General features: G+C 42.8%; 1 long non-coding RNA gene across 1 annotated transcript in view; it reads left to right on the top strand.

Annotated features, from left to right (window-relative positions):
* Positions 1-6,279: 6,279 nt before the first annotated feature.
* LOC111090623 overlaps positions 6,280-25,923 on the top strand; it is a 90,257-nt gene continuing 70,613 nt past the window's right edge. Inside the window, exon 1 of the long non-coding RNA XR_005372453.1 lies at positions 6,280-6,455. This is a non-coding gene — a long non-coding RNA (uncharacterized LOC111090623). The remainder of the gene's footprint in view (positions 6,456-25,923) is intronic.

Genomic DNA, 25,923 nt, shown 5'->3' with positions numbered 1-25,923 from the left:
GTCATTTCTTCCTCATGTCCCTGGCAGTGAGAGAGGGGGTCCTGGCAGGGCCAGCAAACAGACTAAGGCTTCATCACCAGGTCCTGTCCAGACCCTCACAGGAAAGGTGAGGATGTTTTCCACAAACCACAGTGTCTGTGCATCTATTGCCCTTATTCAGCACCACGGTGACAAAATTCTACCTTTATTAAAATCAAACTTCTTGATGTGGCCTATAAGGCCTGTAAAGTCTAGCCTCTCCCATCAACTTTCCTTCATACTGTGCCTCACACCATCACTATCATCTTAGCAAGTCCCTCTTTCTATTTCTCCAGTGGGCCTAGCTATGTCCCACCTCAGGGCCTTTGCACCTGCACTTCCCTCTGTCTGGAACACTTACCTGTTACTTTTTACATGATGGCTATTTCTCGGTCTTTATTTACATTCCAGCTCAAATCTCACCCCTCAGATCCTCCCACCCATCAAAACATTCTCTATCAGGTCAGCCATTAATTTCTTTCACACCATTTATCACAGTTAGAAGCTAATTTTTTGTTTCTGGGTTTCCTCATTTACTTTTCCGTTTACTACATTTATGAGAATGTAAATTCCATGCCATCAGGGACCTTGTCTGGCTTGTTTGCTACTCTATTCCCAATGCCTAGAATAGCACCTGGCAAGTCACTGACATTCAACAAATACTTTGAAAAAGAGGGAATAAGGAAAAGAAAAAATCCTGGTTATGTCCCCATTTCCTGATCTAGTATGAAATCTCGACCCTAATATCATTTAGGGTCTACCCCAAGCCTGTCCTAGTCTATGTCAGAATTGAGTGCCCTGCTCGGTTTCTAGAAGGTGCCTGCTGGAGGTCCTGGCCCTTGACCCAGGCCTGGTCCAATATTTGAGCTGTAGCAGCAGGTCAGGCAAATCCTGACTTAAAAGTTATCCTGCTCTAGTTCTGCCTGTCTCTTAGAATATGACCCTGACTTGAGAGTCTAGAACAAGGAACACTATTATTCATGAACAGAGTCTTGTTTCGACATTTAGGCAGTGGGGTGAGTGTGCTGCAGATTTTGGAGTCAGAGAATTGCAATATGAATCATGCCCGTGCTGCTTTCCTGTGTCTTAGTCAGCTGCCATAACAAAATACCACAGACTGAGTGGCTTAAACAACAGAAATGTATTTTCTCACGATTCTGGAGTGCAGAAGTCCAAAAGTCCAAGATCGAGGTGCCAGCAGGGTTCATTTCTGGTAAAACTTCTTTTCCTGGTTTTCTGATGACCACCTCGCCACCATGTCTTCACATGGCCTCTTCTCTGTGTGCACACAGGGGCAGTGAGACAAGAGTTCTTCTGGTGTCTCTTCCTCTTTTTAAGAGGACACCAGTCTTAACAGATTACGGCCCCATTCTTATGACCTCATTTACCCTTAATTATCTCCCCAAAGCCCCAACTCCAAATACCACCCACTGGGGGTTAGAGCTTCAACATATGAATTTTGGGAGGACACAAGTCAGTCCGTAACGTCTTGTGACTAATCTGTTCTGAGCCTTGGTTTTTTTCTTGCCTATAAATTAGAAATGATATTCTCCTGGTTACTGACAGCATTAAATGAGCTGAAGAAACAAGTGTGTTTCGGTTATCTGATACTGTACAACAAGCCACTTCAAAACGTGGTGACTTAAAATAACATTTTTTTTTAAATAAATTTTTTATTTATTTATGATAGTCACAGAGAGAGAGAGAGGCAGAGACATAGGCAGAGGGAGAAGCAGGCTCCATGCCCCAGGAGCCCGACGTGGGATTCGATCCCTGGTCTCCAGGATCACGCCCTGGGCCAAAGGCAGGCACCAAACCGCTGCGCCACCCAGGGATCCCTAAAATAACATTTTGCTTATGAGTCTGCAGTCTGGGCAGGGCTGGGCAGGGACAGCTCATCTCTGCTTCATTGGCAGTAGTTAGAGTGGCCGAGGGGTGGGAGCTGGAAGGTCCCTCACTTCCCTGGCTGGCACCTGGGCAGGGAAGAGTCAAACATCCAGGGACTGGAACATGTGAGGCTCCATGAGCATCTCTCTTGATATAGACATAGATGATACAGGTAGAGGTACAGGTACAGGTAGATACAGTCGAAATTTCCAGGGGGGGGTCTCTAGATCACTGACTTTCTTAAATATCAGCTCAGGGTTCCCAAGTCCCAAGAGAGGAAGTCAAGTGGAAGCTGTATCACCTCTAATGACTAAGCCTTGGAAATCAGGGATCATCCCTCCTGCCTATCAGATGAGATAGTCACAAGGCCTGCCCTTGTTCAGGGGGAGGAGAAATAGCATCTCCTGATTGGAGAGATACAAGATTCTAGAAGGCATGTGAGACTGAAAACTCAGTTGTGGTCAATTTTAGAAAACTCAGCCTGCCACCGTACTCGAGTATATGACTTGCTTTGGACCCAATTTCCAGATTACAAGCCCTGGCCTTCTGTGAAGCCTCTGCTCCTCGAGAGATCAGCAAAGCCTGGGAGCTGTCCCCTGACCAAGTACCCAACTGGGCCCAGAACACATAGGAAAAGGTTTCTGGTTCTGGAACCAAAGTGATCATTTTGCTGATTTCCTTGCATCCTTGGAGCTCTTGTGGTTTGTCATACTGCTATTCATTCAGAAGCCTTTCAGAGAGAAGAATAATCTAGGATCTCTCTTTCCAGCTGAAATCTCTCATCCATCATATCCCATCCCGGCTGTTTACTACACTTATCAGACTGTAAGTTCTGATAGGGGGGCTGGCGCTGCCACCTTGAGCACTAGGCCAGATGCCCTGGCTGTGCTGGCCTGAGGGCTGGAACTGAGGGCTGGAACAGAGCCTTCTACACACCTAGAGGGAGGTCTATGCCCTCCCCTCCACCCGGGCTGGGGATCCTCTCCTGGTACCCCTCATGATCAACTCCATCGTCACCAGCCAGCTCACCACACCGTGCACAGAGTTCTCTGGCTCAAAGAAATGCTCCTTAACGAGAAGTCTGGTGAGGGTCCATGGCCACTGTCTCCTCTGTCCCTCTTTCCGTCTATCTTCACTGATCCTCCTCATTTGCTCTCTCCTTCTGCACCAGCCCTTGTTCCTGAACATCGTTGTGGCTCCGTCTGTTCCAGCTGCAGAAAGCCCCCCACAGAGGTGAGACACATCCTCCCTGCTCTTGGACACATAGCCCAGGGCCAAAGGGGCCCTCAGACCTCCCTCGTTTTTCCCCTTCTTGGGTTTTTCTTGAACTGCGTGGGGCTCTGTCCCAAAACTCTCGCTCCCCAAGTGCCAGCCTCTCTCCTCTGCTTGCCCTGATCCAAAAGAAAAAACCCAGAAAACTCCCTTTGCCCTCACTCCACAGAGAGGTTCGGCTAAACTTTTCAGATGGATCTTCTCCGTAGGTCTACAGGAAAGCACCAAGCAGGCCTACAGCCTGGACACTGATGTCTCCCTCCAACTTTGGCTACCTCCTGGCTAAAGGCTGGCCTGTCCTGGGTTTGACAGGCCCGTGGCTAGCCCTCAGGCTCTCCCTCTCTGAAGCAGCAGCCGATCCAGGCAGGAGGTGGGGAAAATGTGCAGATGGCGCTGCCATCTTGAGCGCTAGGCCAGGTGCCCTCAGAGCACATCACCTACTTCCCTCTGATCACATTAGAGGACCTTTCACGCGAAGTTTCCAAAATAGGGATTCGTGAGCAGTACTTCTCTGATGAGGTCAAGCATGGCTCTGTTATAAAATAATCCAGACAGAACAAGTCATAAACAGTAAACAAGGCCTAGTGGAGCTCTGCCCCCGGTCAGCTGGAGAACCGGGAAGGGCAGTCAACTGCTCTGGGCTTTGGTTTCCTCATGCATCGGATGTGAGCAAGGCTCAGACTGACAGGATAAAGGGGCCCCCCTGTGCCCTCGGTGATCCATTCCGTGCACGAAAGCCCCTGCGGAAGTGTGTCACCCAACCCCGTAAAGCTTTGTTTCCCTGGGGTCTGGGGTGGGGGAGGGATGGGAGTGGCAGGAAGGGAGGAGAGAGTGGGGGGCGGGGGCGGGCCCAGCGGAAGGCGCTTTGGGGGAGCCCTAGAACGGGGCGGCGTGCCCCGGTCTCTCCCCTGGTGGCCGCTCCACTAGGAGGTCTGGGTGGGGCGCTCCTCCCCGGGGCACAGGCTGCCAAGCGCCCGCCCACCGCCGGCGGCCAAGCCCCCGGGAGACCGCGGAGCTGCAGGAATTCAAAGGAACCTTCCCAGGTACAGGTGTGCGCATTCCTGGCCTGACAGCCGCCTCCTCCGCCCCGGTTCTGGGGCCGTTTGTCCGAAGGCATTATGCAAACTAAAGCCGCCTTGTTTCCCGGGCCTGGCAAGCCCGGCTCCCGCGGGGCCTGGGGGGGCGGGGGGGATCCGAGGGCGCGGGCCGGCGGGGTCCCCAGGGCTGGGCCTTTCTGCAGGGAGGAGGCCCCCCGGTTCTGGCGGAGCGCGGCACTCGCGGCGGCAGGGGAGCCCCGGGCGCCCTCCCCGGCTCCAGCTCGCGGGGCCGCCAGCCTCGCGCCGAGCACCCACGTCTGCGCCCTGCAGCGCCCGGGAGGGTCTCCGCGGGGCCGAAGGAACTGGAATCCAAGCCCCGGGCGGGGTGCCAGGACGTCCGCCGTCGGGCCTCTAGGTGGCACGATTCTTCTCGAGGAGCCGCGACCCCCGCGCCCCCCCCCCCACCCCCGGAGTCCCGCTTCCCCCGCGCCGCCTCGTGGCTCCGGGCTCTGTTTCTCCGGGTCTTCGCGGCGCCCCTGACCCTCCGCATCACGCCGCAAAGGGCAGAAGCGGGGATGCTTGGGCGGATGAGGGCCTCGTTCCCTAGCACCCAGCAGAGCTTTCCCAGCCCGACTCAGCCTAGAGAAGACATGTGTGCCTGCTTGTTTTTTTGTTTTTGTTTTTGTTTGTTTGTTTTTTGAGTGTCCCGAGGGAAAGCAGTTTTATAAGCAGATAATTATAATGCCGTTTGCTATGATTATAATAAAGGCTTGTACAAGGTTTCATAGAAGTTCAGGGAGAGGGATTTTAACTTTTCCAGGGAAGTTGAAAGAAGTTTCGCAGAGAAATTAGGGGTTTTGTTTTTGTTTTTGTTTTTGAGAAATTAGGTCTTGATGAAGAGCAGGCTTTCCGGAAATAGGAATGATGGAAAGTCAGACAATTAAGAGCAAAATCAAAGACCTTGAGGCAGGAGTGTAGAGACCATATTCAGAGAAGAGTCTCACAATTTTCAGATGACGCGGGTGTCTACACCGAAAGCATCGTCTGAAAAACTATTGGGGCTTGTGAGGCTTCAGGAAAGTGGCTTGTCACAAAATATACGGGAGAAAAGTCAGGTCCCCCCCCCCCCTTTTAGTTCTAGTAGTAAGCAATTAGGAAATATAATGGGGGAAAGTCTCCTTTTGGCAACAAGAGCAATAACAAGCAAAAGACCAAGAGGTAAACAAAATAATAAACATGCAGGATGTAGATGAACAGAGCTCCAGCACTTTCTGGAGCACACTTCAAGAACTAGAGACACATGATATTTCTGGATGGAAAGACACGAAATAAGAGGAGGCACTCCCAACATATTACATATGTATCCTCAAAGCAGAGCAAACTGCGTGCTCATTAGAGGAACAATAAAATCACATCCCTATCCCACATCATACTCCAAATAAATTCCAAAAAGATTCTGATATTTCCCCTCCCCACCTTGTAACTTCATATCTTCTTGGCAGAGACCTGGTTGAGCCAGTCCTAGTGTCTAAGCAGGGTCCTCAGCAAAAGGCCGGAACCCCTATGGAGTTGGCCCCTGCATGAGACCATAATAAGGAAAACTTGGAGAATTTTTTTTGCCCTTTTGAAGAACTGAACTGTTACATGCTCAGACATGGAGGCCTAGAGCACGATGGAAGTTACAAACAGCAGTTGACATCTAGCCAGCTTGCAGAGGAGTGAACAGGCATTACAGATTTCTTTCTTTTTTTTTTTTTTCTTAGATTGTATTTATTCATGAGAGACACACACAGAGAGAGAGGCAGAGCCTTAGGCAGAGGGGGAAGCAAGCTCCATGCGGGGAGCCCAATGTGGGACTGGATCCCGGGACTGCGGGATCATGCCCAGGGCTGAAGGCAGGCTGAGCCATCCAGGCGTATAAGATTTCTTATTTATATTTTCTGACCATGTCATGAATTGAATTGTGTCCCCTAAATAAAGATAAGTTGAAGTCCTCACCCCTCCCCCATACTTTAGAGTGTGACTTTATTTGGAACTAGAGTAACTGCAGATGGAATTCCTTAAGCTAAAATGAGATCACAGTGAATTAGGGTGGGTCCCTACTCCAATGTGACTTACATCCTTATAAGAAGATGGCCAGATGGGGACAGAAACCCAAGGAGATGCCTTGTGAGATTGAAGTGATATATCTAATGGACCAAGGGACACCAAGAACAGCTGGCAACACCAGAAGATAGAGAGGTATGTGACAGGTTCTCATCAGAGCCCTTCAAAGGAATCGACCCTGCCAACCATCTAGATGTTGGACTTCCCACCTCCAGAACTCTTTGAGAAGACATTTCTGTTGTTTTAAGGTACTGAGTTTGTGGTATGTTGTTATGGCAGCCCTAGGAAACAAACTCTCTAAAAAGGGAGAAATATTATTCAGGCATCATCGAATAAGTTCTTTCAAAGTCTGCTAACCAACAAGTCTATCATTCTTAATGGAATCGTTCAACTTGTATTTTTAACTCTAAAGACACTGCTGGTGGTAGGGGTGTACAGGCTATTGGCAGACGCGTGAAGAGGGCTGAGCCCTACCTCTCCTCAGCCCCTCGCCCCAACCTGTACCCTGGCTTCCCCTCAGAAGACCAACAGGCAACTTGGCTGGCTTCCCAGGCAGCTGCCCCCCAAGGGGAAGCCACCCAAGCTCCCTTAGTTACTTTGGTGCTGGATTTACCTGACAAGGAAAATGCCTCCCAAACAACATAAGAAAAGGAAGGTGGGACATTTGAGCAAAGAAATCCTAGGGTGTTGACCACCCAGACCAGCCCACTTGCTCTACATAAAGTCACAGGACAACAATTCTTGGAGCATGAATTCGAGCTTGTCCGGAAGCTTATGGATAGTTTAGGTTTTCCAGCCACAATTTCCTGACTGGTACAGTGACACTTCTGCTGTGGAAAAGGAGGGGAAAGTCCTTTGTACATCCTGTAACCTTTATAAAGATAAGGGAGGCCTGGTGGTAAAATATCAGTGAAGAGTTCAGCTGTGGTGGAAATCTATTGCTCCAGCCTAGCCTCTCTGATGAGGCCCTTTGGAATAGGTCTTTCCCTCTGCTTTCCCTCTGCTTCATCCTGAGCCCTCCACCATCCCTCCAGTTTTTCATTCCTTCTGTGCCACAAAGACTTCATGCCAGCTCTTCGTCGATTGGCATACTCCTCCCTGATTCCAAACCCCTGCCTCCCCCACACACCTCCAGGCCTCTTCTTACTCCTCAGTCAGGACTCAGGTTTAACATTTCCGGGAGCAGCTCTCCATCAAACACCCCATTCCTTCTGCTCAGAACTGTAGCTAAGGGATAGTTCAAGTTAGTTATAAAACTTGATTTTTACGTATGAGTTCAGGGTTTCCAGAAGTAAAGTAAATATACTGAAATTCTCCTTTACAAAATAGTTACATATTTTAAAGTGCATGGGCAAGATTGCAAAAAGGAAAAACAAATGCAAAAGGAAAAATCCTAGGAAGAAGCAGTGCAGAGTAATCACCAGTGGAAGCTCTCAGCTGCCCCCAGGCATCTACTCACCCCAAGCATCTAGCTCGAAAACCACACGCAGGAAACTGGCCCAATACTCTCCAGAGCCCAGAGGGAGATCAGAGATCCCCTTTGAAAGCTGGGCCCCAACAAAGGGCCACATTTTAGGGAAAGGAGGAATTAGGGGGAAAAACCTCTGGCACCTGGAATAGGCAGTGTGGAAGAGTCTGTCTTGGCTCTTGGTGAGGGTAAAGGGAGTCTCCCTAGAAAACTGTCAAATGCCTGAGTGTCTATGGGTATGGATTTGTCTTTACATCATTTGCATGGTCAAAAAATTGATTTTTTTTTAAGAGAAGCATTTTAAAATGAGATAGCAAAAAGAAAAAAGAATCAAACCTGAATCCAATTAGGTTTTTAAAGCTCATGTCAAATACAACCAGAAGGTTGCATTCAGCAAATGCTAGACTGTGGGACACTCTACTGGACAAATAGTCCAGTTTTTTCAATGAATGGGTTACAAGAAGAAAAAAAAAAGATGAAAGGAAAACTCATAAGTCAAGAAGTTAATATGCATTATCAGCCAACTACAATGTGAAGACCGTATTTAGATCACATTTCAAATAAATATACAGACAAAAATATGACTTTCATAGTACAACTGGAAATTATACACTGCCTGAATATGGAATATTAAGGAATTACTGTTCAATTTTTTTTACATGTGATATTGGTACAGTGGTTTTGGTCTTTTAAAGTACTTATATAAGAATACCTCAGTGATATGGGGGTACCTGAGTGGCTCAGTGGGTTAAGCATCTGCCTTCAGCTCAGGTTATGATCTCAGGGTCCTGGGATTGAGCCCTGCTTCTGGGGGCTTCTGCTCAGCTCAGCGGGGTGTCTGCTTCTCCCTCTGCTTCCCCCTCTGTCCCTCCCCATTACTCGCACTTTCTCTCTTTCTTAAATAAGTAAAATCTTTTTTAAAAGATAAATACTTATGTATTAGAGATATGTAGTGAAATTTTTATGGATACAATTGTATGATATTGGAATTTACTCATAATGATATGTGAGGGGGATGTGGATGGAGGTTTATCAATGAAACTCGACTGGCCGTGAGTTGACAATTTTCAAAGCTGGGGGATAGAGATACATGGAGTGCTATACTATTCTTCTTACTTTTGTAACTGTTTGAAATTTTCTATTATGAGTTAAAAGATAAAATAAAATGGACCAAACCTGGCTGTGTTTCAAGTTGTCTCCAGAAAATAATGCAAATTCTTTCCGAAGGCATGTACCTCCTTTAGAAAGTCCAGAAGGTTCCTACTGGTAGCCTTCCAACAAATATGAGTTTACAATTGAAATACACGTGACAAAACAAGGTTTTAAGACCAAGAGTCAACAGATAAAGCTGTAGAGCCAACATAAATATATTTAAGATGTTTAAAGATATTAAAGAGATCACGGAAAACATGAAAAAGGATTAAGAAACCATAAAAAAAAAAAAAAAAAAAGAAAGCTGGATAATTCTATCAATAGCAGCTCCTGTTATTGCAGACCAGCCTTCCCACTGAAAAACTATTAGGAAATCTGTCTAAAGGCACCAGAGATCTACCAAGTCAATGGTAGATCAACTATAGACAAAAAAACAAAAAACAAAAAACAAAACCCTAAAATGATAATAGAATTAAAAAAACATAATTATAAACAGGGGCACCTGGGGGCCCAGTCAGTTAAGCGTTGGACTCTTGGTTTCAGCTCAGGTCACGGTCTCAGGGTCCTCTGATCGAGCCCCAATTTGGGCTCCATGCTCAGCCAGGTGTCTACTTTTCCCTCTCTCTCCCCTTCTGCTCCTTCCCTCATGCTCTCTCTCAAATAAATAAAATCTTAAAAAAAATAGCACACACAACCAACATAATTATAAATATAACCAGTTTGTTTCTCTTCTTCCTAACTTTTTTGGGGGAAATTACAAATGTACTTAGAATTAGAAAAAAATCAGGGACGCCTGGGTGGCTCAGCGGTTTAGCGCCTGCCTTCAGCCCAAGACGTGATCTGGAGTCCCAGGTTCAAGTCCCACTATCAGCCTCCCTGTGTGGAGCCTGCTTCTCCCTCTCCCTGTGTCTCTCATGAATAAATATATAAAATCTTAAAAAAAAAAAAAAGAAAAGAATTAGAAAAAAATCATATAGTGAAACCTCATGTATGATCATCCAGCCTCAACAAACTCCAACTTGTGGAATGTCTCTCTGTATCTTTACCTACTTCCTTATCCCCATTGTTTTGAAGCAAAACCCAGACATTATATCAGTCTATTTGCAAATATTCCATTATAAAATGCAATCATATTCAACCATCAAATGAATTACTAAACCAATCACTCTCAAATGTCCATTTCTTTGTCTGTATATCACACCCAGGTAAGACATTCCAAACTTGTCTGTAAAAGTAAAACTTTGTACATATATTTGGAACTATCTCCACAGGTACCAGAAAAAGTTATAAAATGCACCATTACCAATTTATCAGAATAATTTTTAACCTGGTCTCATTAACAAGTTGCCATCAAAACTTACAGATACAAGAGATAGATATAGGTAGATAGATAGCTAGATGGATAGATAGATAACAGGGAGATGCATAGACACAGAAACAGATTTAAAGAATCGACTCGCACAATTGGGATGATTGATGAGCCCCATATCTGTAGGACAGGCTGCTGGGCTTAAGTCCAAATTCTGCACAGCAACAGGGAGGAAGCTCAGGTAGGATTTTCATATTTAAGTCTTGAGAGTTCCATCTTTGAGAAAACTGTCTTTGCTGTTATGGCCAATTGATTGGAGGAAGCCTACCTATCCACACTGTAGAGGGTAATCTGCTTTACACCAAATCTCCTGATTCAAATGCTAATCACATCTAAAAAGATCTTCACAGCAATATTCAGCCTGGTGTTTGACTAAGCAAGTGGGCACCAGAGACTAGCTAAGTTGACACATAAAATTAACTTTCACATCTATAGAAAAATGAACTACCTGGCAGAGAAAAGAATACGTATTTTTAATAAATGTTTGTTATATTTAATAAATATCAAATTTTGGATTCTTTAATGATGTTCTGATCAATTTGGTCTTAATAAGCATTGAAAATGACCACATATTTTACTGTACAGCTTTATTGTTATAGAACATTAGAAAAGTAACACAAATATGTTTGTTGCACAGGTGTATGAAAGTGAACAGTCAGTAAGAGTTTCAAGCAAAACTTAAATTAAGGGGCACCTGAGTAGCTCAGTTAGTTAAGCGGCTGCCTTTGGCTCAGGTCATGATCCTGGGGTCCTGGGATTGAGCCCCATGTCTGGCTTCCTGCTCAGCAGAGAGTCTGCTTCTCCCTCTCCCTCCATCTCTCCCTATGCTTGTGCACTCTCTCTCAAATAAATAAATAAAATCTTAAAAAAAAAAAAAAACACCTCAAGTTTCGGGGAAGAAAAGTGGGATGTAAACTCTACATAAAGAGTTTATGCATTTTTTTAAACAACTAATCAATATGAAAGTCACCGTGAAATGTAGATTACATGGGATAAATTTAAAATAAAGTTAAATGACACAATTGTATTTTTAAGTCGCATGTATGTGTATATATGTATATATATATTCAGAAATCACATTTTCTCAGCTAAACAAATATGTTTAATGTCAACGTAAAAAGTATATAACAGTACACAATTTTTCAAAATTCTTTTATCTAGGGTACATAAGCAAAGAAGTCTGAAAGCCACTCCCTCTAGATACTCTGATTTCAGGACAGCATAGAATCTTGGGAACTCCCTTTTCAAGACATCTGCCTTGAAACAGCTATTCATGTTTTAAAGTTTTTTTCCCCAGGATTTCTTATCACAATGAAGCACAGGATCTACTCAATAGACTCCAGGTTCTCTTCCCTTTCCTGATTCACTGGAATTCCCCTCCTCCTCCCCATGTTCCCTTCAAACCATCCTAAAGCCTAAGGCCCTCTGCCTGGTTAAAGCATGAAACCTCAAAGAATTAGTGGCCCCGTGACTTCAACTCAGAAGAAAATTTTACTGCCATCATCTGAGTCATTTAGTAGAAAAGTATTGGGACCTTGGACCAACCATGTTACTTCCGGAACACTCCAAGTAGTCCCTTATATCTTTGTGTGTGTGTCTGTGTGTGTGTGTCTTTGTGTCTATGAATGACCTAAACCTGAAGATTGGCTTTGACTTCAAGGTGAGTGCCTGAGGCACTGTGTAATCAGAGATCTCCATCAATAGAGCCACTCTGGTTTAATACTCCTCAATGGCTCTCAATAGCATTTACAATAAATGTAATCCCCCAATGGCCCTCTTTCATTCCATCAAGCTTATCTCACTAACCTCAGCTGAGGCCACTCTCCTTCTTCACTAAACCCCATCACCCCATCTTCCTTCCTGAAACATGTCTATCTCTCTTCTGCCCCAGGGCCTTTGCCTTCAAGGGCTCTTAGCCTGGTATGTTCTCCACACTCCTTCAAGAAGTATAGTAGTTGCCTTTTTTCAAGTTTGCTACAATTTAAAAATACCTCAAATTGTAAGAGATCTGCTCATGGACCCATGAAAGATAATTCTAGAAATCTTCCTGAAGGAATGTTTCTATGGTACCTAACAATATATATAAAAGGATATTTATGGTATCAATGTTAAGAGTAAAAGGTTAAGAATTTCAGGATGCTTGGGTGGCTCAGTGGTTGGGTGCCTGCCTTCAGCCCAGGGCGTGATCCTGGAGTCCTGGGATTGAGTCCCACATCGGGCTCCCTGCATGGAGCCTGCTTCTTCCTCTGCCTGTGTCTCTGCCTCTATCTGTGTTTCTCTTGAATAAATAAGTAAAATCTTAAAAAAAATAAAATAAAATAAAAGGTTAAGAATTTCAATGTCCTTTGAGAGAAGAATGGTTAAATTGTGGTACTATGCAGCCGTAGAAAAGAATATAATCTGTAGGTCCTGGCTTGGACAGGGGTCCACTGTATATTGTATGTGAAAAAAGAAAGTCATGCACACTATGGCGCACGTAGGCCCTTTTATACAAGTAAAACAAAGCCACAACACCCATGTGAATATAGAAAAGCAGGCCTCACACCAACTAGGAATGGGAGGATGGAGGAAGGAGGACAAAACTCTTCACGACTCATGCTTATTTTGTGTGCAATTTTTACAGCAACTGTTGCTTATGTAATAACAGTGTGCTAAATCTCTTAAATGTTTAAATAAATTTGAGGAGGAGGGACTATCTACAAATTGGTGTCATGCTAGGGAAACAGTCTTTCAAAGATACCAAAAACTTGAGGCAACTTCCCACACCTCTGAGCAGAGCTGTGAAAAGCCAGGTTACTGCCCTGATGCTGGAACTGGCAGTCAGATGCTTATCATCCAGGCCAGGACCCCATCTTTTGACAGGGGGCTGTTTGACGGTCCAGCTGGCTCACCATCATGGATGTCATGATGGTTAGAAATGCTTCATTTCTTCTTGTGAGGGAGTCCCAGCCAGGGGAAGCTTGCTCCGCCAGTTCTTTGGCAGAAGGGCTGGAAAGGGAGATGGGAGGAAAGAGAAAGCAAGAAAGATAAGAAAACAGAGGTTGAAGAGTAAATGAGCAAGGGGAGTAAAGAAGAGAGGAGAATTAAGGAGGCAGGAGGTGAAGAGAGAAGGGCAGGGGATGGGAGAAAGAAGGGAAGGGGGAGGCGGGGAGGGCTGGGTTGCAGGGAGCAGAGCTGAATGAAAGGAGGAGAGGATGATAGCGAACACTTACTGGATGTTTAGTATGTGCCAGCCATTCAAAGTGCAGTGTGGTTTTGATGTTGTCCTTTTCAATGAGGGTGGTTATATCACCATCTCTGTTTTATCACTCAGGAGATGGAGCCCAAGGCATAGAGATGTAAAGAAACTTTTCCAAGTTCACTTGGCTTGTAAGTTCTTTTATTTTTTTTTAAATTTTTATTCTTAAAGATTTTATTCATTTATTCATGAGAGACACAGAGAGAGAGAGAGAGAGAGAGGCAGAGACACAGGCAGAGGGAGAAACAGGCTCCATGCAGGGTTCCCGGGTGTCCAGGATCAGGCCTGGGGCTGAAGGTAGCACTAAACTGCTGAGCCACCTGGGCTGCCCGGCTTATAAGTTCTGAAGCAAGAATTCAAACCCAGTTTGAGGCCAGAGCATCTGTTCTTATCTCTGGAAACTTAAAGAGAAGAAGAGCGCTTGTGACAAAGGGAGGAAAGAAGGAAAAGGAGAGAGGAAGGAAGACGGAGCAAAAATAAAAACATGGTCTGATGGTGCCTGCTGTTCTAATCTCTACACCTTGTGGAAGGGGAGATCAAGTATACACAATAAGCCATTTCTGTATAGATGACATGTGGGTGTGCTTTGTTTGCCTGCCTCAGCCAGTCTAGATAAACCAAGGTGTCCACAATAGCACAACAAATCATCCCCAAACTCAGTAGCTTCAAACAATTAACATTTGTCATTTAACAGTTTCTGAGAGTTAGGAATCCAGGGGCAGCTAAGATGGGTGGTTGTAGTTCAGAGTCTTTGGTGAGGTTGCAGTCAGGATGACCGCCAGGGCTGTATCATCTGAAGGCTAGACTGGGGCTGGGGGACGTGTTTCTAATTAGCACTGGCTAGAGATCTCAGCTGTTGACTCCCTAGGTCTCTCCATAGGGTCGCTTGAGTGTCCTTCAACATGGCAGCTAGCTTCTAACAGAGGGAGTGACCCAAGAAAGCCAGGTAGAAACCACAATGTCTTTTATGACCTAGCCATCACTTCCACAATATTCTATTGGCTACACAGACCATCCCTGACACAATGTGAGAGGGGACAACAGAAAAGCATGAATATCAGAAAATAAGGATAATTCAGGGCCATCTTAAAGGCTGGTTGCCACATAAAGCAGCAGATTGGTTTCTGATAAGCAGTGTCTTCTCTGGCCATCTACAATAACTTAAAAACTAGTCAAATCTCTCTGGGAGGCTTGTCACCCAGCAACTTCTCTACTAGCTACATAATATGGAGTTACATGTATTTATGAACAAGACTGTCCCTAGAAACATTATTTGTAATAGTCAAAAAATGGTCAATAGCCCAAGTGCAATTCAACAACTGAATACACATATTGTGCGACATTTATATGACACAAGACTCCATAGCAACTGTGGAGTCACATGAAATACCTAAATGATTTTTCCAATGTAGAGCAAAAGAAGCCAGGCTAATATCTAACGTATGAATTCCCATTTACATCCAGCTCAAAAAAAGGGAAAAACTAAACTAGTGCTTAGGAATGCCTATTTAGATAGTGAAACTATAAAAAAAAAAAGCAAGGAAATTATTAGCATAAAAACCAGGGGTGTGGTTACCTTTAGGGGTCAAGGAAAGGATTGTGATCAGGTCAGAGCAGGATGGGGCTTCTGGCAAAGTTCTGTTTCTTTACCTGAGTGCTGATTACAGATGTTTTTTAAATAATACCTCCAGCTGTACATTTATGTTTGATGCACTTTTCTGTATATTTGCCATATTTCACAGTAAAATAACTTTAACCAATGTCTTCGGAATGGTTTTAGTGATAGATTCTGGGTTTAATGCTCTAAGGTCCTGTCTCAGAAAACAAATAATCAGCAATGATTATGGCAATTATTAGTCTAAATATGCACAAAGGGCCCTGTTCCTTTATCAGTGTGGGTTTTACAGTGGGGATTTACAGTAAGCTGAAGAGGTATGGGGGAGCTTATTTCCTTAGATCAGTGACATGTAGTAAACCCTGCCCTACAGTACCCATTGCTACAGGTCTCCCATTTGGACACTGGGAACTCAACCCCTATCATGGTAACTTCTGAACTTCTCCTTCTAAAAACTTGGTCCTGGAGGAATTTCAGTCTGGTTCTACCATCATGGGTTCTTCCCCACCCCCATCCATCTTTGCCTGCTCCCTCCAACCCCTTCCTAGTCTAGCTTTCCTGAATTTCTTTTGTTAAGCTGACAGAAGCCATAATTGAACCCACTGACAAGAGCTGGACTGTGCTTCTCTCTCTCTCTCTCTCTCTCTCTCTTTTTTTTTTTTTTACAATCTACAATGAACCTTCCAAGTTCATTACCGCAAATGGTCTTGGTCAGGACCCAGGGGCTGGTGGCAGAAGCTTATTATCCAGCCCCAGGGACAGTGAGAGCTGGCTGGCGGCCGCAGTCATTCTGAAGCAGTCATGTCCAATTAGAAGGAACATTAGGCACTTTCCTTCTGGAGCCCCATTAACAAATTAGTCCTACCACAAACTGAGAGGGACTGGATGGGACTGAATACCTTTTGACCACGGGATAATTTGATAATTTGGAGAAGAAACAGTGCAGAACACTGCTGTGTGTGTGAGTGTGTGAGTAAGTGCTGGAGGTAGAGGGTAGGCAGGTGGCTAGGGAGGAGGACAGGTCCTGCATTCTTGTCCCACTCAAGAATGAAACTTTTCTAATGCCTGTTATGAGGTTACAATAGTCGGGGAACTGGGAAGAATGGCCACCTTTTCCGAGGTTAATACTTTGCCCCGGGCTGATGCAATGGGCTGGAAGAGCGGTTGCACCTGCCCTCAGCCAGGGCATTGCCTCCTTAAGTATTTTTGCAAGTCTGAGTTCCAGGAAGTTCATGGGAGAGAGAGCTAGGGGAACCTCTGTCTCTTGTACCTGCTGTGGTAAAAAAAAAAAAAGAAAAAAAGAAAAAAATAATCACAACCTTAATTCACTATTTAAGGTTATATTATGTTTTCAAAATATTGGTTATAAATGGCTTGCCCAGTGAAAAGTACTAATTAGACTTCTGAGATCTTTAAAAGTCTGAATCACAAATAAATTTTCTTTTCTTTTCTTTTTTTACAAATAAATTTTCTTTTTTTTTTTTTTTAAATTTTTTTTTTTTAATTTTTATTTATTTATGATAGTCATCAGAGAGAGAGAGAGAGGCAGAGACACAGGCAGAGGGAGAAGCAGGCTCCATGCACCGGGAGCCCGACGTGGGATTCGATCCTGGGTCTCCAGGATCGTGCCCCGGGCCAAAGGCAAACGCCAAACCGCTGCGCCACCCAGGGATCCCTACAAATAAATTTTCATTGCTAAGGAAACAACCACATTCAAATTACCATTACAAATTCCAATTGCCACTTCAGGTTCACTTGTAATAGAGCAAAAGACTGGAGCAAGACCTTCAAAAAAGGAGAGTGGGAAAAGAAACAAAGAGGAAAGGATGTTACAGTAGGTGAGAAAAGTATTCCTGTTTCCCATTCACAGTTGAAGAGCTAAGAATCCAGAAGCAGAGGACCACAGAGAAGACTCATCCTGTCTCTTTCTACGACAGTTTGTTAACCCTGGGATTTTCCACTGGAAAAATTCTTAAAGATTTTCTGCCAACTCCCATTCAATGTAGGACTGACTGCTCTTTTTTATTCACAATAGATCCTATGGATATAAACAAATACTCTGAGGATCTTATGAATACTTCATTCAAAATAATTTTAAAAACCTAAGAGGGAGGCCTGGGTGGCTCAGTGGTTGAGGGTCTACCTTTGGCTCAGGATCATGATCCCGGGGTTCTGGGATAAAACAAGCAACTATTGACAAATCCCCACAGGGAGTCTGCTTCTCCCTCTGCCTGTGTCTCTGCCTCTCTCTCTGTACCTATCATGAATAAATAAAAATATAAAACAAAAACAAAAACCTAGATAAAATGGATAAATTCTACACCTAAAGGCTAAATGCCTTCAATAACATAACTTACCAAAATAGACAAAGGAGAAATTAAAAAAAAATTTAAATAGCTCCGTATCTATTAAATAGACTGAACTTATAATTAAAACCCACAGAGAAATCTCCAGCTCCAGATGACTTCACTGGTGAATTCCATCAAACATTAAAGAGAGAAATAATACCGTTGTACACAAACTCTTTCTGAAAAATAAAGAGGGAAGAAACACTTCTCGACTTGTTTTATGAGTCCAATATAAGCCTGATACTAAAACTTCAGTAGATGTGAAAAAGAATTTGACAAAATTGAACACCTTTCACAATCAAAGCTGTCAGCAAGCTAAGAGAAGGGTGCTTCCTCAACTTGATTAAAGGAACGATAAAACTTATAGTTAATTTCATAGTTCATGACGAAACATTTAACCATCTCTCATTAAGTCTGAGAACAGGGCAAAGATGTCTGCTCTTGCCAATTTTATTCAAAATTGAGTCCCCATTCCAAAGAAATAAAAAGCATAAGGGCTGGAAAGAAAAAAATCCTGAATCTGTCAATATTTACAGACAACTTGATTGTGTACATAAAAAAACTTATGGGAATCTGTGGAACAACTACTAGATCTCATAAGCAAATTTAACAAGATTGCAAAATACAATGTTAATATGCAAAAATTAATTGTATTTCTAGATATTAACAAGTAAAAACTAAAAATTTTAAATATACTATTTACCATAACATCAAAAAACATCAATTATCCGGGATGAAATTTAACAAAAGATGTGTAAGACTTCTACACTGAAAGATCTACAAAATGGAAAGGTATGCTATGTTCATGGATTAGAAGCCTCCCATGTTGCTAATATTTTCGTTCTCCCAGAAAAACTGAACAGAGTCCAGAAACAAACCGGCCTATATTATAACCAATTAATTTTCACCCAAAATGTCCTCAATTCAATGGAGAAAAGAAAGTCTTTTTAACAGTGTTGAAACAACTGAACATATTTGAGGGGAAAATAAATTAATCTCAACCCCAATCTTACTCCATACGTAAAATTAACTTGAAATAAATCATGACCAAACAGAAAAGTCCAAACTTTAAAGCTTCCAGGAGAAAAAAAGAAAAAAGAATCTTGGGATGAGCTAAGATTTCTTGGACAGAACACAAAAAATAATAACTACTAAAGAATAAAGAAGTAAATATGACTTCATTAATATTTTTATTCTTCAAAGACAGTAGAAAAGCAAGCCACAAAGCGGGAGAAAATATTCTCAATGCATATATGTGACAGACATCTTGAATACCAATTTAAAAGAATCCAGGGGTGCCTGAGTGGCTCAGTCAGTTAAATGTCTGACTTTGGCTCAGATCATGATCTCATGGTCCTGGAATCAAGACCTGAGTTGGGCTCCAAACTCAGTGGGAAGTCTGCTTGTCCCTCTAGTTCTCTTCCCACCCCACTCCCTGGTTGTGCTCTCTCTCTCTCTCTCTCTCAAGTAAATAAATAAATAAGATCTTAAAAAAAAATCCATACAACTCAACAACAAGAAAAACAATCCATTTTTTTTAAGTGGTCAAAATCTTGGCCAGAAATTTCACCAAAGAATATATACAAATGGCTAATAAGCACATGAAATTATATCCAATATTATGAGTTACCAAGGAACTGCATATAAAAAAGGCACTCATAATGAAATTTTAGAAGGCTGTTAATTACGAGGTTGAGGAGGATGTGAAACAAAACAACCAAAAGCTCACTCCAAGATAATAGAACAAAATGGTATAAACCTCTTTGAAAACCAGATTGTGACTTTTATAATTTTACCCCTCCTGAATCTAGCAAATTCTATTTCTAGGTAGAAACATATCCACAAAATGACTTTCATATAAATGTTCCTAGTAGCTTTATCCATAATAGCCCAAACCTGAAAACAGTCAAATGTCCATCAATAGGTGAATAGATTAACCAACTGAGGTGTTCCTACACAAGGAAATACTAGTTAGCAACATAAGACAACCAACTATTGGTGCATGCAATAACATGGACAAATCTCACAATTATGCTAAGTGAAAGAAGCCAGACAAAAGGAGTACATACTATGTATTTTTTTTCTTTCTTTCTTTTCTCTTTCTTTCTTTTTTTCTTTCTTTCTCTTTCTTTCTTTCTTTCTTTCTTTCTTTCTTTCTTTCTCTTTCTTCTTTCTTTTCTTTTCTTTTCTTTTCTTTCCTTTTCCTTTTTTCTTTCTTTTCTTTTCCTTTTTTTTAGAGAAGGAGAGAGAGGGGCAGAGTGGGGAAGCACAGAGGGAGAGGGAGAGAGAGAATTTCAAGCATGCTCCACACCCAGCACAAAGACCCACATGGCGCTCAATCTCACAACCCTGAGGTCATGAGCCTGAGCCAAAATCAAGAGTCACTTAACCATCCAGGGGAACCCCTGTGTATTCCTTTTATAGGAAGTTCTAAAATAAGTTCAAAGGGGGCTCAGTCTGTTAAGTGTCTGCCTTCAGCTCAGCTCACGTTGGGCTCCCCACTCAGCAAGGAGCCTGCTTCTCCCTTCCCCCCTGTTCATGCTCTCTTCTTCTCTCTCTCTCTCTCTCTCAAATAAATAAAATCTTTAAAAAAAAAAAGGGGGGGGAGTTCTAAAATAGGCAAAAGTGATGCGTAGTGATAGAAATCAGATCATGGTTAGCTTGAGTGGGCTCGGGCTTCCAATGGGGGATTCTGGGCTCCAGATGGAATGACCTGAAGAGGAGCCTTCAGGAGATGTGACAGGCCAAGGGCAAAATCTTTCATGGGAGGCAACTGGAAAACCAGGTGTGTTTAGCACCCTCCCTGTGGATCATCTCCACATTTAAGAATTCAAGTTTCCTTTCCTCCCTCCTTCCCTTCTTTTCTTCCTTCCCCCTTCTCCCCTTTTCCACTTTCATCCAATTGAAACCTGTGGGAAATGCTGGTATCCCCCTGAGCCGAAACCTTTTAAAAATTTTTTAATCTGATTTCAGAGAGGCATCTGCTGATCCCTCCATTGTCTGTGATGGAGCAGAATCTCAGACCCGTAATTATCTCTTCTCCTGGCAGGCCTTAAGATGAAACAGACAGGAAGACCTGAACGGATTCTTCTCAGATGCCACCTCTTAGCACTGGGCTTTGTGAGCCTGTTATTTGGGGCACTGCAGAAGGCAGGGCCCTATCCCGCCGAGGATCAATGGGAAAATAAGCGGTTGCTCGTGCATAGACTGCGGTCTCCTGCAGTTGTCAGGCCTCCTTGGTAATGGCTATTTATCCCCACTTAATTGCTACCTGGGCTCCCCCTCATTCTGTGCTGGCTGGCACTTCCCACCACTGCCATCCTCGGCAAACTTAGGGCAGCCTGCAGAGGAGCGGCATCCCTGCCCGGCACCCCTTCACAGAGACTCGTGTTGCCCACGGTGACCTCGGCCAGATTGCTTAGGGGTGCCACCTGCACTGATTCTCTCCTGGGTGGTGTCACCTGATTTCCAGTGCCTGGGGACAGCTGTACTAGCGCAGCCCTGGGGTCTGCTCACTTGCCATGCTAAGCGTCCAGGCATTTTCTGGGAAGGCCAGAGGGACAGGGTGGGAAATTCTGACAACAGTCTGAAAAAATATTAGTCCATATTCTCAGAGAGTGCAAGAGCCAGAGAACCTCAGAAAAAGAGAACATCAAGCCCATCTACATCTGGACTTCTTGCTGTGTGAAAGGCTAAATGGATACCTGTCCTTAAAGAGAAGAAGAAACACATTAGCACATAAGCAAAAATCCTACCCAAAATATTATAATCCAAGCCAGATATTACATAATAAGCACATTATATCAAGAACAAATTTGCCCAATGCAAAGTAGTGTGAACTTGGAAAATGAAATACTGTAATTCATAATTTAACTCCATTAAAATAAAAAGCTTGAGATGCCTGGGTGGCTCAGTGGTTGAGCATCTGCCTTCAGCTCAGGGTATGATCCTGGAGTTTCAGGATCAAGTCCCACATCGGGCTCCCTGCATGGAGCCTGCTTCTCCCTCTGCCTATGTCTCTGCCTATCTCTCGGTGTATCTCTCATGAGTAAATAAATAATTTTTTTTATTGGAGTTCAATTTGTCAACATATAGCATAACACCCAGTGCTCATCCCATCAAGTGCCCCCCTCAGTGGCCGTCACCCAATAAAATCTTTTTTAAAAATAAAATTTAGGGGATCCCTGGATGGCTCAGTGCTTTAGCGCCTGCCTTCAGCCCAAGGCATGATCCTGGAGACCCAGGACTGAGTCTGGCATCAGGCTTCCTGCATGGAGCCTGCTTCTCCCTCTGCCCGTGTCTCTGCCTCTCTCTCTCTCTCTCTCTGTCTCATAAATAAATAAATAAAATCTTTAAAAATAAATAAATAAATAAAAATAAAAGATGATATTTTAAAAAGCTGATGATTAAAAAAAAAGGCTTTGTTCACTTGTTAGGGGCTCTCTCAGAGAGCTACATCATCACATAACTTACCATATTACCTTTGGGATTCACTTTGATTCTGCAGGGTTAGGCAAGCAAGCTTCATTTTTGTTCCCATCTACACTGAGTGCCTGGTGTGCCTGGAGCCCAGTGTTGGGGAAGAGGGAGAGATCCTCTGTGGGCTGGCAGGAAAGAGGGTCAGCATTGATCGGTAAGCTCTGCTGGGGCACTGAGGTGGCAGGTAATGGTGCCCACACCTTGTGTCACCCTGGTAAGCTTGCCTGCATTGGAAAGTATAGAACACTTTCCCAAAGTCGTCTTGTGAAAAATCACCTTGTTAGTCTAATCCTTCACACCAGAAAGTAGAGACCAAAACAACAAACTGTAAATCTTCATTGGTTAAGTTGTTTGCTTGTATTCCTGAGTTGATTTAGTCCAATCCAGGAGTAAATGGGGACTCTGTTGCACAGCCATGTACCCAAGCTCCTAAAAAAAGTTTTTCCTCTGTGGATAAGTTGTCTGTTAAAGTTTTACCTCTTACATAAAAATAAAAAATAAAAAAGAAAGAAAGAAAAGAAAAAAAAAAAAAGAAGCCTCAACTGCTCAGAATCCCACTTTAATTCAACAAACATATTTGCCTGCTTACCAAGTAGAGGAGGAACTATGTTAGGTCCTATAAAGAATAAAATTTCAAAAGTCTATGGCATTGTACCAAGACCCTTTGATGGGGAAAGAATATTTTTTTCAACTACGGATGCTAGAACAACTGGATATCCACATGCAAATAAATGAATTTGGACCTTTATCCACACCAGTTACAAAAATTGACTCAAAATAGATCAAGGGCCAAAATATGGGTTAAAACCATAGAACTCTTAGGAGAAAGCATAGATATAAATGCTCATGACCTTGAATTAGACAATGATTTTTTTGCTATGACACCAAAAGCACAAGCAAGAAAAGAAAAAAATAGATAAATTGGACTTTATCAAATTAAAATTTTCTTGTTCTTCAAAGGACACCATCAAGACAACAGAACAGGAGGAAATATTTGCACATTATGTATCTAATAATGGTCTAGTATCCAGAATATATAAAGAACAATGACAGCTCAATAATAAAAGGACAAATTATCTGATTTTTTAAATTTTAAATAAACATTTCTCCAAAGGCAGTATACAAATGGCCTATAAACACATGAAAAGATGCTCAGGGATCCCTGGGTGGCGCAGCGGTTTGGCGCCTGCCTTTGGCCCAGGGCGCGATCCTGGAGACCCGGGATCGAATCCCACGTCGGGCTCCCGGTGCATGGAGCCTGCTTCTCCCTCTGCCTATGTCTCTGCCTCTCTCTCTCTCTCTCTCTGTGACTATCATAAAAAAAAAAAAAAAAAAAAATTTAAAAGATGCTCAATATCATTAGTCATTAGGGAAACACAAACTAAAGCCACAGTGAGATACCACGTCACATCTGCTAGAATGGCTACGATTAAACAGATGGACAATAATAACTGTTGATAGGATGTGGAGAAACTGGAATCCTCATACATTGCTGTTGGGAATGTAAAATAGTTCAGTCACTTTGAAAATGTCTGGCAGTTTCTCAAAAAGTCGAACAGAGTTACTATATAACCCAAGAACTCCCCTCCTTGATACATATCCGAAAGAATTGAAAATGTGTATCTGCACAAAAAGTTGGACATGAATATTCATAGTCAACCCAGGTGTCCATTAGTTGATGAATGGATAAATAATAAGTAGCATATTCAAACAACAGAATAGTATGTAGCTATAAAAAGGAATTTGGTACTGATACATGCTATAACATGAATGAACTTTTAAAAAAAGCTAAGTAAAAGAAGCCAGACAAATAAGACCACATATTGTATGATACCGTTTACACAAAGTGCCCAAAATAGGCAAATCCATCATAACAAAAAATAATAGGTTAGTGGTTGCTGGGCTGGAATGAGCAGAGAAGGATGAAACCTTCATTTCTTAGAAAGGGATAAGGCCTTCTTTCTGGGGTGGTGAAAATGTTCTGGAACTCCATAGTGGTGATGGCTGCCCAGCTTTGTGAATACACTAAAAGCCACTGAATGCACACTTTAAAGGAGTGAATTTTTTTTTAAAGATTTTATTTATTTATTCACGAGAGACATAGAAAGAGAGGCAAAGACACAGGCAGAGGGAGAAGCAGGCTCCCTGCAGGGAGCCCAATGCAGGATTTGATCCCAGGACCCCAGATCACAACCTGAGCCAAAGGCAGATGCTCAACCACTGAGCCACCCAGGTGCCCCTTAAGAGGTGAATTTTATGGTATATGAATTATATATTAACTTTATATAACATATGTTTTAAGTCTAAGACATAGTCTTGAACTCTCAAGTAGCTGACAATCCTTAGTGCTTAAATGTGCCTACTTAACACCATCTAATTATCAATACTGTATGCTTTTATTTTTTGAGGTGGCCACAAATCACATTATTTTTGATACATTAATCAACTCACAACCTAAAAAATAAAAATCAGTCTATGGATACATTGTATTAATTTTTAATTATTAAGAATGGAGCATTTTACAATACATTTTTTTCTAAGCGACAAGGAAGACATTAATCATATCAGTGGGCCTGAAGATATCTCCATTTGATGGTCTTGGAAGTGACTCAGACTTAAATATAACAAAAAATCTCTCAAATGAGGTATCTGGGTGGCTCAGTTCATAAAGCATCTGGTTCTTGATCTCAGGATCCTGAGCTCAGACTCTGTGTTGGACTCCTAGTTGGGCATGGAACTTACTAAAGAAAGAAAAAAGAAAGAAAGAAAGAAGAAAGAAAGAAAGAAAGAAAGAAAGAAAGAAAGAAAGAAAGAAAGAAGAAGAAAGAAAGAAGAAAGAAAGAAAGAAAGAAAGAAAGAAAGAAAGAAAGAAAGAAAGAAAGAAAGAAAAGAAAGAAAGAAAGAAAGAAAAAGAAAGAAAAGGCTCTTCTGTTTTTATTTGTTCATTCATTCCCAAAACTTTATTGATTATTATCATCTGCTGGGCCTTGGGGAGAGATTGAGTTCCCTTAAGGAGTTTCCCCAAGGAGCTCACTGTGTAAGGTAAGAGGAAAGCCTGAGTACAAACCCCTGTGAGCCTGCCCTAGGAAAGCCATCACAAATCTATGGGTAGGCCCAGCTGTGGGCCATCCCATGGGACAATCTTTTGCACACAAAATTTAAGGGACACATAAAATATATTTAGGGGACCCAGAAGCAGCGTGACATTGGATTATGTTTCCTGTTCCACCAGCAGCATTTTCTCCAAGTATGTGTTATTACCCCAAATCAGCAACTGGCAGCACCACCTTGATCTCTGCCATCTGTATTACAAATTTTAAATGAATTGTTAACATATAAAAGTCAGGGGGTTTCAAATGAAAATCACAACGTCTAGCTTCTTTTAAAAACCTGGCGGTAAAAATAAATAAATAAATAAATAAATAAAATAAAAAAATAAATAAAAAAAAAAACCTGGCGGTGCTGGCATACTCTGGAATAGAATTCTCAGGTGGGGTGGCGTAGTGCCCACTCCCACTCACAGGTGCAAAATGGGCAAGGATCTCTCTAACTGGCTGCGATCAATGAGCTGGCTGATGGGCTCAAAGGCCTTATTATACTATTCTCTCTGTTGCTGTTTTTTTTTTTTTAATGTTTAAATGTCTATAATAAAAAGTTAAACAAAAATTGGTGGGTATGCATTCTACAACTGGCTACAGTCCCCACCCTACTCTATTGTCATCAGCAGGACTGTCATCACCACTCACCAGGCTTACGCTACTCTTTTCCTTAGAAGTATTAAAAGGAAGCCGAACTCTCTCACACCTCACTTGTCTGCCTCATCTTCCTCATCTGTGCAAGGACCCTGCTGGCATCTGAGGACTGTCTCTGAAAAAAGCCTTAAGCATAGGGCACAGCCTGGTGGCCAATGGCCAGACTTGGCCCAGAAATGTGT

Source organism: Canis lupus, chromosome 17 (assembly GCF_011100685.1).
Source record: "Canis lupus familiaris isolate Mischka breed German Shepherd chromosome 17, alternate assembly UU_Cfam_GSD_1.0, whole genome shotgun sequence".
NCBI lineage: Eukaryota > Metazoa > Chordata > Mammalia > Carnivora > Canidae > Canis > Canis lupus.
This window is presented reverse-complemented; position numbering and strand designations above follow the sequence as displayed.